Raw genomic sequence first — 14,734 nt, 5'->3', positions numbered from 1 at the left:
GGGACAGGATATACCTGCTATACCAGGAAGGAGAGAGGGGAGGTCAAGAGACACAGAAGAGGAAAAACAGAGGGTCAACCCTGACTGCCTCTCGTGTTGTTCATGATGGTTTTTGCTAGTGTCCTATCATTTCATAGGGCTTCACGAAACAGTACTAAGAGGCAACACAAGCATTTTTATCCTGACTTTACAAAGGAGGAAGTGAAGTCTCCGAGGGGTGAACTATTGTGCCCCCAGGCATGCATGAGAAGTAGAGTCAGAGCTGGAACCCAGGCCTGTGTCCCTGGGAGCCCTCTTTTGACAGGCTTGGCAAGAGAGCGGCTAGAGTGAGTGCTGGGCCCAAGCAGTTCATGAAAAACACCCTCTCCGAACCTGTCAGTCTGCAGGGGGCTTAGGGAGGGGGAAATAAAAGGCTCTGGTTGGCTGGAGGTTAGCAAATAAAGGAAGCAAAGGTTGAAAAGCTTACAATAAATCATCCACGGATTTTCTTCAAGGTTCCCGGTTGACTGAACAATAAAACCGGCAGGCAGAAAACAGACAGCAAAGGAGGCTCTCAGATTACTGAAGGGGGGGGGGGGTCTATCACGTTAGGCAGACACCAGGTACTGGATTCTGTGCTAGATGCATGGTCTGTATTATCTCATCCAAGCCTCAAGCAACCTCTTGAGATGACTGTGTGATCCTGGTTTCTGTAGGGGGTGGGCAGGGCGGTGGGGGGGGGGGTCAAGGGGGTGAAGCAGCTGGTCCCTGGCTCCCCAGGGCTATTGACTCTGGTCTGCCAGTCTCTGAAATCTGTGTCTTTCCACTAACACATACCCCAGGGAGGCAGAGGGATCTCCCATGGGATTCCTCAGAAGGGAATGAAAAAGAGTCTGAGGAAGATGCTTGAAAATGTAGGTTTTATTTGTATTCAGACACGATGAGGCCAACAGATCAGGGGATTTTTTTTTTTAATTTTTTTTTTATTTTAAGTAATCTCTATGCCCAACATGGGCTCGAACTCATAACCAAGAGTTATGAGAGGAGAAAGGAAGGGGGAGAGGAGAGCACATCCCTCCGCCCCTCTGACTGAGCCCGACAGGCACCTCAGGAGAGGACTGTTATTGAAAAGACAGTTTGTTACTCACAGTTGCCAAGAGAAGGGGCAGGGCACATCATGCAGGGCCACATGGGGAGATACCAGGGTCAGTCAGAGGCAGACGTGATGGAGAAAAACACTGGTAAGAGCCTTTATTACGGTTTCCAGGGAAGGGACTCGTGAGGCAGGGTAAGTGGCTAGTTTGAATAACTTCAGTGGGCTCTGGGGTTAGGGCCCAGAGTTGTTTGGTACCCAGCCCTCTGGTGACTGGAGCAGGGGAGTGGCCCACAGTGTAACAGCCAGATACAGAAAGTGGTGGGGGGTAAGACCTTTGCATTGGTTGATTTGCATACGGAAGGCCGGCCCTGGGAGGGACAAGCCTCTCCAGGGTCAGCAAGGTCCCAGATGTCAGAAACTCATGGTTCTTGCAGAAAAGCAACATTCAACCAGGCAAACAGACATCACAAACCTTTCAAAGTGGCTAATAATGATGCTCCTGGGTGCTTCTCTGTGTTCTGGAACCAGAGAGTGGGACTCCCTAACAACAGGAGAGACCTCTCAATTGAATTACCATCATTTGGAGAAGTCAGGATGGGCATTATTCTCAGCGCCCTGACAGCAAGTAATTGCAGATCAAATGACCCAAGTGGATAAACTAATTGGAATTAAATGAGATTAATCAGAATAAGCCCTGTTATTCCTGTATCGGGAATGTCAAGACATTGTTTGCTAAAATGAAGAGGTATATGTAAAGCGTGTGTGTGTGTGTGTGCGCGTGTGTGTGTGTGCGTGCAGTGCACACACAAATCAGGCTTGCAGAGAAACAGAAGGCATCTGACTGTCCAGGTGGCCAGGAAAGTATGATGTGGCAAGGGATGGAAGGAATATTTTTCCAAGTGTATTTTTCACTCTCTGGATGGTTCATGGATATAAATAGAAATTGAATCTGCCTCCTCTATTACTTATTTTTAACATTATTTGTCAGTGTGCTTAAAGGTAAGGAATGGAAATAGGAATCAGATAAACCTTTCAGTGTTTCTTAGGATGAGGATAAAATTTCTTATCGTGGCTTATAGGGAGCCGCAGACTCTAACCTCCACCTCCATTTCTGTCTTCATCTCACACCGCACTCTGCCCGGCTGCCTGAAATGCCCTTTGCTCTCATCCAGCCACCTGTCAGTCATTCGTCCATTGCCAGCGCTAAGAAGCGTGCACTGATCTCTCCGTCCAAGTCAATACCTCAAACTGTGCTGTCATAGCACCAAGGACTTCTTCAAAACACCTGCCACTGCTGAATTTCACAGTTGTGTATGTAGTGATTTGTTCAGTGACTGTCTCCGATGAGGCTGGAGGCTCTAGAGAGAGGTAGGGAAGAACTGAAACTGGTTTTATTCACCAGGGTAGCTCAAGACCCTACCCTGTAGTAGATGTTTGGTAAATGAATGAATGCATAGCTGAACTTGGCTTCTCTTCCCAGACCCATCTCTACACAGCTTCTTATTCTCACTTTCCCTCTCTGAGCCTTCTTGTCTCCATCTGTGAAATGGAAGAACTGATTGCAAGGATTTCTAAGGCCTCTCCTGTTTCTATGTTGTAATGGGCTGTTCAAAGACTTTCTGTGTCCTGCGGGGGGGGGGGGGGGGAGGGGGTGTTACTTTCTAGCGAGGTCTATTTCCTCCTCATTGCAAGGAGAAAAGAACTTCTTTAAGATATGGGAAGGCTGTGGGGGAAGAGGGGCTTACAATGTCAATGGATGGCCAGGGAAAGCCTCACTGATAAGATCAAAGACTTAGAAGAAGAGTGAGACCTGTGGAAATCTGGGAAAGAGTAATCAGACAGAACAAAACAGCCAATGCAAACGCCCTGAGGCAGGAGAATCCTAGGCAGGCTAGATGATTAGTAAGAAGGCAAAGATGGCTGAAGCAGAGTGAGTTGGGGAAGAATGAGGAACAGTGAGGAATCCAGAAGGAAGGACAGGAAGCATAGAACACACAGGACAATGGTGGGCCATTGTAAGACTCTGGCTTTTACTCGGAGTGAGATGAGAAACCATTGGCGGGCTTTGAGCAGAAAAGTGACGTGAATTTAGGACCTGACTGGGTTCCTGGATGACAGTGAACAGATTGGCTATTACAAATGCACCTCAGATGCTCTAAAGATATAAATTCCCTGGAGTTCTATTTCCATAAATCTGTGTCAGGTCATAAAGATACTTCCATTGCTGAAGAAAACAAACACAAATAAATGCCTTAGAAAAAGATAGCCTTAGAGTTCCAATCTCTCCTTCCCTACTCCCTTTTCTCTTTGTGTACAGTATATCACAGATGCCCCACACAGTGTGTACAAACACACACTGGCTTTGGAGTAAACCTAGAACTTGAATTTTGTCTCTAAAAGTTACCAACTATGAGACTCTGAGTAAGTAATCGCTTCAATTCCCAGAACCTGGGAGGAAAGTCTGCAAAGTGAACACAAAAATGCATGTTAATATATGCCTCATTGGGCTGGTGGGAAAGTTAAATCAAAATGCACATGTAATTGGAGTGCATGGGTAGCTCAGTCGGTTAAGTGTCCGATTCTTGGTTTCAGCTCAGGCCATGATCTCACAGTTTGTGAGATCGAGCCCCGCATCAGGCTCTGCGGAGCTTGCTTGGGATTCTGTCTCGCTCTCTGACCCTTCCCCCACCCCTCTCTCTCAAAAATAAATAAACATTAAAAAAATGGGGCACTTGGGTGGCTCGGTGGATTAAGCTTCCAACTTCGGCTCAGGTCATGATCTTGTGGGTTCATGACCTCGAGCCCCACATCAGGCTCTGTGCTGACAGCTCAGAGCCTGGAGCCTGCTTCAGATTCTGTGTTTTCCTCTCTCTCTGGCCCTCCCCTGCTCTCTTTCTGTCTGTCTCAAAAATGAATATGTGTTTAAAAAAACAAAAGAAGAAAATAAAATGCACATGTAATTAATATGGGGATGGAAGCTGGGATTGAGAGCACAGTCAGATCATAACAATACCACACATTTAAACAGAACTACTCATGTTTCCAAACCCTGTACCAATTTTGTGAGGTATCGAGAAGAGAGATAATTATCCCCATTTTATAGATGGAAAGAGTAAGCACCAGTGAGTTCGAGTGGCTTGTACTGGATCACAGAGTGAATCGGTGGCAAAGCTGAGGGGCTTTGCATTTCATGCAGGAGTTCTGCTCTTGCCCATTTCCCCTGTGTGCTCTTTCCAGTTGCTTCTCTCCAGTGTTTGGCTTCAGTTTGTTTCAACAGCCAACCAGCATCAAAGAATGTGGGGCATCTGTGAATGGCTTAAATAACAAAGGCCTTCCTCAGAGGTGTTATCCAAGCTCTGCCTAAGAATCTCTTCTGTAGTCCTCTGCACTTGTAAAAACCACATTTGAAAGATTCAAGGAGCCTGCCATCCTTAGGTAGGTTAATTCCTCTGGAAGAATTACCGCTGATAAGCTGATAAATTCTTGCCTTGCCTCGCTGACATCTCCCTGCCCAGCTGGTAGAGGAACCGGCAAGAACTGCCATCCTGGACTTGATTTAGATCAATAAGGAACAGCTGACTGTCTGGACATGACCAGGAAGAGAACCAGGTTGGCACGGGGTGAAGGGAGGGAGCCCCCCCTCCCCAGGCCCGAAACTTTGACAATGCAGATGTCAAATGTGAGGCAAAAAACGAACATGATGCCAGGAACTGACACTTCACCAAAGCAAACCGCTTTAGAAGGAGCCTAAAAATGAAATCTGACAGTATAATTTAAAGTATCCCTAGCCAGAGATGAAAGAAACACCTTAAGAAATTAATGCGTTTGCACAGGTAGGTCCTGTGTCTTAGGTAGGGTCCTTTTGGGTGCGAGGAAAAAATCACTTTGAATTAAGTTTAAGAAGTCAAAGAGGAATCTATTTAAAGGGTCCTAGGGTAAAGCACAAAATCCCAGGGTGGCTGTTAAGCCTCTTTAATCTCAAACAATAAACTCAGATAACATGAGGAATACTACATCAACTTCCACCTGGTTTGGATTCTCCCATCTTGCCATGTTGGAGGGATATAAAATCTTGGTTATCTGGGGGACCTCCTTGCCCACTTTGTCCAAGGGGGCTCCAAAGAACAAAAGAGCCTCTCCAGGTTTTGGACAGCAGTCCTGGGCTTACTTACACCCATTCTCCTAATTGGTAGTTCAGGTCAGGAAGCTCCGTCACTTTCGTGTAGAAGCAGGCAGGATTAGCTTTGGCTGCATACGAAAATGAAAAACAAAATAGCAAGGCTTGATTAAGATGGAAGTCTCTTTGCCTCTCATTCATACAAAATCTAGCCACTTTGACCCGGGAGGCCAGCTAAAATTTAGCAGGGAGAAGGAAAGAATAGCATTTGGGAAGCAGCTAGCAGTCTGTCATCGACGCCAGCTTCTGGGTCCTGAGAGCAGGGTTCTGCTTTCTCAGACTCGCGAGGCAGCCCTCCTGTCTGAGGTCCAGCGCATCCTCCCCAGACACTGTGTCAGAATGTCGTAGGAACCACTGCTCTTCCAGGCCATTCTAATCTCTACCCCACCTGGCCGGCTTCCCCCCGACACACTCCGTGTCCTCAGAGGTGCTCCTCTCTCTGTTTTACCCTCTGGGACACAGAGCACTGCCCTTCAACTAGTTTCGGGCTTTGGAGGGAAAAAAACAAAAACAAAAACAAAACTAAAATAATAAAAATACCTTGCACTTATTAGTTTCTTTGTGACATGATGGTAATTGTTCTAAGAATGTTACATGTTTAGCTAATTGTCATGATAACCCTACAAGGGATGCAGCATTACCCTTATTTTACAGATGGGACAGCAGGGTGATTAAGCCACTTGCCTAGGTTCTCACAGCCAGGAAGTGACACAAGACTCTTCAAAACCAGATGGCCTGGCCCGAGACTCTTGCTCTCACCCCTGCAGCTCTACACTGCTTCTCTGTGTTGCCTTTAAGCAGTGTTTGCTTTCTGCCCTGTCATGTGGACAGTCAAGGAAATAGCAGTGGTCTAGTTCCTGCCTCATAATGGGAGCAGGAAGGAGCAAGAATACAAATTGAAATCTCCAGAGATTATCCTGCCATGATTTGCTAGGACTTGGGAAGTCGTCAGGAGCTCATCTCCTTGGCTCACTGCCTCCAGTTCATTCTACACATCTGTCCATTCTCCTCTTACCAATTCATTGTGTACAGTCTGCCCATGCTCCCTTTCATAACTTCTGAGGTCCTAATCTCTCCACTCAAGTGGCCAACCTAGACTCAAATAGCAATGCCATCTCAGCTCTGAATTCCTGGGAGAGAGAGTCTGGTTTCCCAGATGTTCATTCTTTGCCTAATCAACTGTGGTCAAGGAAGATGAAGGCTTTGCATGAAACTTAAGTCTGGCAGTGGGCTCTCAGAGAAAGACAGTGACCTCAAGAAGGGTCCTCTAGACTGTCTTTTAAATGAAAGCATGTGTACAAAATACAGAAGAAAAGGAGCACCTGTGTGGCTCAGTCAGTTAAGCATCCGACCCTTGGTTTCGGCTCAGGTCATGATCTCATGGTTCGTGAGTTTAAGCCCCGCATCGGGCTCTGAGCTGGCAGCACAGAGCCTGCTTGGGATTCTCTTCTCTCTCTCTCTCTCTCTCTCTCTCTCTCTCTCTCTCTCTCTCTCTCCCTCTCCCCTACTCATGCTGTCTCTCTTAAACACACTCAAACAATTTTTTTAATTTAAAAAAAATACAGAAGAAGGGAACCATAGCCAAACAACAACAAATTATGGAACCCATAAGAATATTGCCAGAAAAGCAGAGGCTGGCAAAGTTGTAAATAATACTACAAAGGAGACAAGGGTATAGACTCAGTTCTTAGGGCCGATATTAGCATGTTAACGCATGAGAGAGAGAAAAGCAAATGGCTCAGTTCCTACTTGCCTTTACCACCAAGGGGAATAATTAATAAATGCTAGAAACGCTATCTCCAACCAGATACTTCCCAGAAGATAAAAGATAATAAAGAGAGGATTTAATATGCTTTAAATGAATTCAAATTCTCACAACCAGAATAATTCTACCTCAGGGCACAGGATGTATTAATAAAACGTGTCTCTGTTGATGGATCGACATTTCTGCTCTTTAAGAAATGATCCAGAAAGAGAGCTAGGCTGGAAGGCCGGGGGAAGGTAAATACTGTTCTGTGTTACCACGAGGTAAAAAGGAGACCCCCTCCTTTTATATATGCAGTTTGAAATTAGAACAAGAAAGCACTGAAAGAATGATCATTAAAAAGATGGTCTGTGAACACTCACAACTTAAAAAGATAATTATTAGGAGTTAGCAATAGTTTATGGGACTGATTAATTTATTCATTTGTCAAAACATTTATTGAGTATGCAGTACGTGTGAGACACAGAGGTTATAAAAATATAGAAGGCTTTGCTTTACCACCAAGCTAGTAGCATTTACTAACAAAAATTCAGAACTAGCTTCACTTTCTTTCCTGAAACTACCTGCCAGTCTGGGGGAACAGGAGGATGCATTCAGATTTCAGCAAGCTCTCTGAAATGGACTCCAATAGCTTACAGACAAGATGGGGAGATTTGGACTGGCTGGTACTGGCTAAATATTTCCATCACTGGTTAAATCACCAGAGACTGTTGACTACCTGTCGGTCTTAACCATAGTTTGAGCTTCTCTGAGATCCAGGCATGCTGTTTCCCAGCAGGGGGGGAGGAGAAGTGAGCTGAAACAGTGTGCACCTTCTTTCTGTCCCCAAGGCAGGACAGCAGTGGAGAAAATTGATCCAGCAATAGAGGCTGGTATTAGAATTTGAACAAAGCTAAGTAATAGCACCTCCTTTTCTAACCCTTTGAGTTGGGGGAGACGTGAAAATAATAGGCAAAGAGAGCCAAAGTGCCACTTGTACTACCAAGAGAAGAAGCTGATATTTGTAAATGTCACACATCTGCAGGCCAGCTGCTGATACTGAGCCCTAGAATAGACAGATCCATCCATCCTGTCACAGGTTTTATATCCTGTCATCATCCATCATTGGCCAGATTGCCAAGTGACAGCAACCCCTGTTCCATGTTTGGCACAGTCCCAAGGGGAAACAGGAGGAAGGCGCTGGGTTACCAAAGCTATTTCTCCTTCAAAACTCATAAATCTGATAAGCGAGGATAGTTAAGGCCAGGGGCATTTCACTAGCTGAGACACTGCCCCATGGAGGGACTCATCAGGAGTAAAAGAGAAAAGAAGCGTGTCTTTTTTAATGAGCTACAGAGGGAGCACACAGGTGAATTCTATTCAAAGGAACATAGTAGTCTATCTTACTACCAAAGCTCGAGCAATTGGCTCTAGGATATTCAACATGGTAGGGCACGTAGGGAATCAAGGGTCCAGGTAGTGAGCAAAAGATACAGTCAGATAGAGTCGTGGGTCAACAATCAATGACGAGGTTCCAATCTTGGGAAAAAAGAAATGGCAAAAATGAGGACTGATGTTAGCTTAGTCAACACTCTGCGATTCAGGGTAATTCCCTGCTCTGGGGGTAGGGGCTTTCTGAACCTGGTCAGAATTTCTGGCACAGTCTTTCAATGCCTGAGCATTTGCAGACCACTTCACGTGTTGCAAGCTGACCACTAATTTTAGTTTATATCCAGCTTGACAATGAGTAGCTCAAGACATGTCCAGGTGCTACAATCTTTATTCCTTCTAAATTGAAAGATACAAATTTACAATTATAAAGATAGTTAGATAATCCTGGATATTCAAATAAAGCATTGCCTCAGAAAGAATAGATTTATCACTGAAGATTGCTTTCTATGTTTCATTAGACATAAATACATCATAGGCAAAGTTTTAACTTTCAGAGAATCCTTCAACTTGAAAGATGAAAATACCAATTCATTCTTTGGATGAATGTGTCTTTGGAATATATTTCTAAATGCTTTGTGGCAGCATTGGGTGTGATTTTTCAGACATTATCAATAATATATCATCAGTTTCTCTCTCTGACACTGGAAGAAAATTATTAGCCATAATGATTGAAGGATTTCTTCACAGTCTGATCTTCTTAAGAAATCCTAATATTGTGTCCTGAACACTAGAAATTATAATCGTTTAGCTCTGAAATGACAGATTCCCTTTATTCAAGATACTGACTCCAACTTTGAAATATATATTAGTACATTCTAAGTAATTGAAGTGATCAAGTCACAAAGAAATGTTTTCTTTTTATTCCTAACTTTAAAACATCCATTTTTGTTTTTTATCAACCACTATGTGTCAGTCTATTTCTCAACACGTCGCAGTGAAAAGATGCATATATACTGGCTATGATTCAGTCACAGTAAAAATTTCCACAGGTTTTTCAACCTTGGATCAAAATCGAGAGGCATATTGTTGGCTACTAATGAGTCTCTGTGAATAAAATATTCAAGAAAATATGTGTGCACTATTGGTATGGGTCCCAGTGTATTTGTACTGTCCTCCTCTTGGCTCACAAAATCGTTTTAACTTAAATGAAAAAAGTCTGCTGATGGCACAGGCTTTCAGTGATAATGAGCTGTTGAACATATCTCTGTCATATATGCCCTACACACATTCAAGGGGTTGATTTACACTCTGCATATGAGTGGTTTGATCTACATGTAAAGCAAAAGATGTGCTAGAAATTCTCATCTAGCAATTTCTCTTCACATTTTTTTTTTTTAGGATTAATAGTATGTAATACCCAAAAGCATTAATTGGATTAAAGAATTTTGCAAAATTTTCACTAACTTTTCAGCTAGTTTATCAGGTTTTCCAGCAATGGCCGCCTCTGGAGTGTTGGACTCTCTTCTACATCTGGCTGTACAATTCACTTAAATCATACTGGCAAATACTATTTGGTGCAAGGACTGGGGGAAAAAGTGACTGGATTAACAAAGAAGTTCCTACTTTATTTGAAAATGCATAGCATTTCTTTGGCTACCTGTCAGTATTTGCAAAGATTTAAAACTGACAGTTCCTGGGGCAGCAGAAGCAAATGGATTACAAGCCCAATAAAATACATTTTTAGATACTTATTATTAAATTTTATATTTATATTTTTTTGGCTGGAGATTTATTCCTTACTCTATGGTATATGAAGACCTTTCCATAATTTGTAATATTACTTTACATTTCTCTTTCACCCTGTATTGTATGGAGATCTTTCCACAGTTTACATTTATAATATTATTACTATTTTTATCACTTTTATGTTTCAAAAAAAAACTCCTTGGAGGCAATGACACATTTTTTAAAGAACATTTTGGAACATAAGGTAACACCGTAGAGTAACATTGAAAAGTGAAAATTTTATAAATGAAAACAAGCACATTGATAATGTAAATGATGTACAGTATTATACCATGGCCATGTGTGGCATGCATAAAACTTTTAGTGAATGCAATGATTTTAAGAAACTGAGATTTCTATAAAAAGCAGAAGTAATTATAATTCATATAAAATATATGAACAAAATTATTTCCTTGCTTTTATCTACCACTACCAAACCACTTGCAAAGCACTGACTATTTGGGGTGGGGGGTGTACTCTTAGCACACAGATAGGGATGTGATAGGGTAAGGGAATAGTCAAGTCAGGATATGGAGTGTGATGTGCCACGAAAGGGGCATGTCCACATGTCATCTTAAGGACACCTTCATAAACAGGGGAAGAAAGAAGGACGCAAAAGGCATGACTAGGCCGTGAAATCCCAGAACGTGAGAGCAAGATTTAGTAACCAACCCCACCAATGAGACGTGATGGGAGAAGCCTAGTGAATCTTGCTCCAGCCTCTATCTTCTTAGGAGCTTGAGACAGGTTAAAGCTGGCATTGGCTCAGTTTTCTCCACCTGGAGCCAGCAGAATCAAAGGAAACAAAGTAAGGCTATTACCTTGGTCGCTGAATCTCAGATCTCAGAAGAGATGCTTATCAAATCTAATGAAAAAGAGCTAACGCGAATGACAAAAGCAGAACTCAAGGTTATCTTGACAGACTAGAATGAAGCATCCAAATCAATTAAGTAAAAAATGTGTAGGGTAACACGAAATGTGTCCATTTAATTTCCAAAATTCAGCTGCATAAGTGCAGACTGGAAGGAGACCTAAATGGACAGAATTCTTATAAGAACAAAAGAGAACATATTTGTAGGACCACATATGCAAGTAAACCAATTCAGCATCAGAATATTAATGAAACTACAGGCTACACTAATCATTGTGTCCAGACATAAATATGTAAGAAAGTAATGGTAATAATAATGGCTTATCATTTCACAATATACTATTAGCAAAAGCATTTCATTCTCTTTGTGTTTTCCCACTGCACTCTGCATAATTTCATCCAAAATGGAATAGTTCTTGTCACTTTTTAAAAAAGATGACAGCGGGGCGCCTGGGTGGCTCAGTCGGTTAAGCGGCCGACTTCAGCTCAGGTCATGATCTCACGGTCCGTGAGTTCGAGCCCCGCGTCGGGCTCTGGGCTGACAGCTCAGAGCCTGGAGCCCATTTCGGATTCTGTGTCTCCCTCTCTCTCTGACCCTCCCCTGCTCATGCTCTGTCTCTCTCTGTCTCAAAAATAAATAAACGTTAAAAAAAAATTAAAAAAAAAAAAGATGACAGCACTCTGAGTTGTCTTCATGAGGTTGTCATAAATAAATTAGATAGGATATGGGAAGCTAGCACAGAGCCTGGCATACAGCAGCTCCATAAATGATAATAGAGTCTAAAAGATTTGAATCCATAGGGGTAAATGAGAGCACAAGGATAAAATTTTTCTAAATTATTTTATCCAGTTTAATCTTCCTGATAACCCCTAAGGTTCTAGGTGCTACTCACCTGGCAAACTGTTATATATTCTTAAGGGCTTACATTAAATGTTACTTCTCAGGGGAAGTCTACCCCAGTCCCCAAACAAGTTTTTATGATTCCATTCCATGCTCACATTTAATTCTGTAATTTCCACCTCCTGGCACCTGTCTCAATTTCTTGTTAACACTTGCTTAATTATCTTCACTCCTCACTGGATTACCTGCTTTATGAATATAGTGATTATGTCTGTGTCATTCAACGTTATATTCCTAGTATCTTGGACAGTGCTTGGTTAAAAAAAAAAAAAAACAGAGCTTAATAAAGACTGGTTGAATGAATGAATGAATGAATGAATGAATGAATGAATAAAATTGAGGTTCAGAGTGTTTGAGATGCTAAAAATCTCAGAGTTTACAGGTGGTGGGTACCCAAATTATCTTCCTCCAAATGGTTTGGGCACTATGTCCTATGTATTTACTTTAGGGAAGATCTAAATTTTTTCAAATCCTTGAAAGTGTGTTTTATACAAGGAGTCAAGTTATTCTGTTACATCAGTGGACAAATCTGTATCTAGTAACCTATAGGGCAGGTAATTTCAGCTCCAAATAGGAAAACTTTTTTTAATCAAGTAGAATCATCCAATAATGGCATTTAGTAACTCTGGCATTTCTTGTCGCTGGATATTTTAGAGTGTAAGAGAATACTCACCTATCAGAGACACTGGAAAAGAATTGATGTTGGTGGGAGTAGGGATCCAATCACTTAAAAACATTTTTTTTAATTGTAGTAAAATACACATAACATAAAGTTTAGCATCTTAACCATTTTAACTGTATAGTGCATTAGTGTTATGTATACTCACATAGCAATGCAACAGATCTCCAGAACTTTCTCATCTTGCACAACTGAAACTCTATATTCATTAAACAACTCCCCATTTCCCCCCACCCAGCCACTGGCAACCACCACTCTACTTCTCATTTCTAGGAGTCTGGCTACTCTAGGGGCCTCATATAAATGGAATCACACAGTATTTGTCTTTTTTGTGGCTGGTTTATTTCATGTAGCATACTGTCCTCAAGGTTCATCAATGTTGTAGTGTGTGTGTCAGAATTCCCCTCCTTTTTAACGCTGAATGATATTCCAAGGTATGTATGTACCACATTCTGTACATCCACTCACCCACAAATGGAGAGTTGGGTTGCTTCTACCTTTTGACTATTGTAAACAATGTTGCTGTGAGTATAGGTGGATAAATATCTCTTTGAGGCCCTGTTTTCAATTCTTTTGAGTATATCCCCAGAAGTGGAATTACTGGATCATATGGTAATTCTATGTTATTTCCATGGCAGCTTTACCATTTTACCTTCCCACCAGCAGTGCACAAGTGTTCCAATTTCCCTACAACCGTATCAACACTTGTTATTTTTTTCTTTGATAATAGCCATCATAATGGGTATGGGATGATACTTCATTATAGTTTTGATTTGCACTTCTCTACCGAGGTTGAGGGGGATCCAGTTACTTTTATTGTCCTTTCCAACTCTAAGTCTATGATAGCGGATTCTTTGATACCCATGTTATATGTTAGGGGTACCCAAACTTTCTCTAATTGAATTTCAAGTGCATAAATATAATAGGAAGTGAGGGTTGAATTTGTAAGTCACTATCAAGAATAGGGAGTTTTCATTTATTTGTTCATTCGTTTCTTCACTTACGCATGGAAAAAATGTACCGACCCTAGTATGGCAGATCATAGGAAAGCCCTAGGAAAACAAAGACGAATAAAACATAGTTCCAGACTAGTTGATGTCAGTCAAGAATTTTCTTGAGATGAACCAACAGATCAGAGAGTTTACCATAGGCTAGGTACTGTGCCAAACTCCCTAACTCATGTTAACTTATTTAATCCTTAGAACCTAGTTAAGAGGCAAGATATTTGTGATAGGCAGAATGGCCCCCTAAAGACATCCACAACCCAATCCCTGGGACCTGTGATTATGTTATGTAACACGGCAAAGGGAGATTGAGACTGCAGAAGGAATGAAGATTGCTAATCAGCTGAGTTTGAGATAAGGGATTACCCTGGAATATCTGAGTGGACCCAATACAGACACAAGCATCCTTATAAGTGAAACAGGGAGGCAGAAGAGAGAGTTTCAGAGTGATAGGATGTGAGAAAGGCTAGCTGGGCCATTACTGGCTTTGAAGATGGAAAGGCTGCAAGTCAAGAAATGCAGGCAGCCTCTAAACACTGGGCAAGGTAAGAAAATGGTGTAACTTCTAGAACTTCCAGAAAGGAAGGCCACTTTGCTGATTTTAGTCCAGTGAGATCCATTTTGGACTTCTGACCTCCAAAACTGAAAATTAATTGTTGGTTTGAAAATTGGCCCCCATACAGAGGGCAAGGGGTGACCAAATAGAGGCAGACCACTCTAGATTGACAGGTGGCTATTCTAATAAGCAAGGAAATTTACACACAAGGCTTGTCCTGGGCAGCTGCAAGAGGGGTCATATATGTAACCACCTGCCAGAATCTTAAAAGTTTATATACAGGCCTTAATTAGGCTCAGTAATGTATTCAGTCCAGATGATCTCAATAACACCTTACTCTCTCCAGACTATGTCTTTGAAAATGGCTCCTATTGTGGGGAGGTGGGCAGAATGTAAAGTCCAAGGACAGGGGAAGGACTGAGAAGACTCTGTTGGGGTTGCAGGTCAACCAAGGGTCACATCCTCTTGATGACCTCCTTCAACAGTAATAAATCTGTGTTGTTTTAAGTCACAAAATTGGTAGCAATACGAAACTAATACAGCATAATTA

The 14,734-nt window shown here is 42.1% G+C and overlaps 1 long non-coding RNA gene across 1 annotated transcript in view; it reads right to left on the bottom strand.

Moving 5' to 3' along the window:
• Positions 1-5,031: 5,031 nt before the first annotated feature.
• LOC109501772 overlaps positions 5,032-14,734 on the bottom strand; it is a 114,231-nt gene continuing 104,528 nt past the window's right edge. The window contains exon 5 of the long non-coding RNA XR_006601084.1: positions 5,032-5,323. This is a non-coding gene — a long non-coding RNA (uncharacterized LOC109501772). The remainder of the gene's footprint in view (positions 5,324-14,734) is intronic.

This window comes from Felis catus, chromosome B4 (genome assembly GCF_018350175.1).
Source record: "Felis catus isolate Fca126 chromosome B4, F.catus_Fca126_mat1.0, whole genome shotgun sequence".
Taxonomy (NCBI): domain Eukaryota; kingdom Metazoa; phylum Chordata; class Mammalia; order Carnivora; family Felidae; genus Felis; species Felis catus.
Note: the sequence above shows the minus strand (reverse complement) of the source record. Positions and strands in the feature narration are given on the sequence as shown.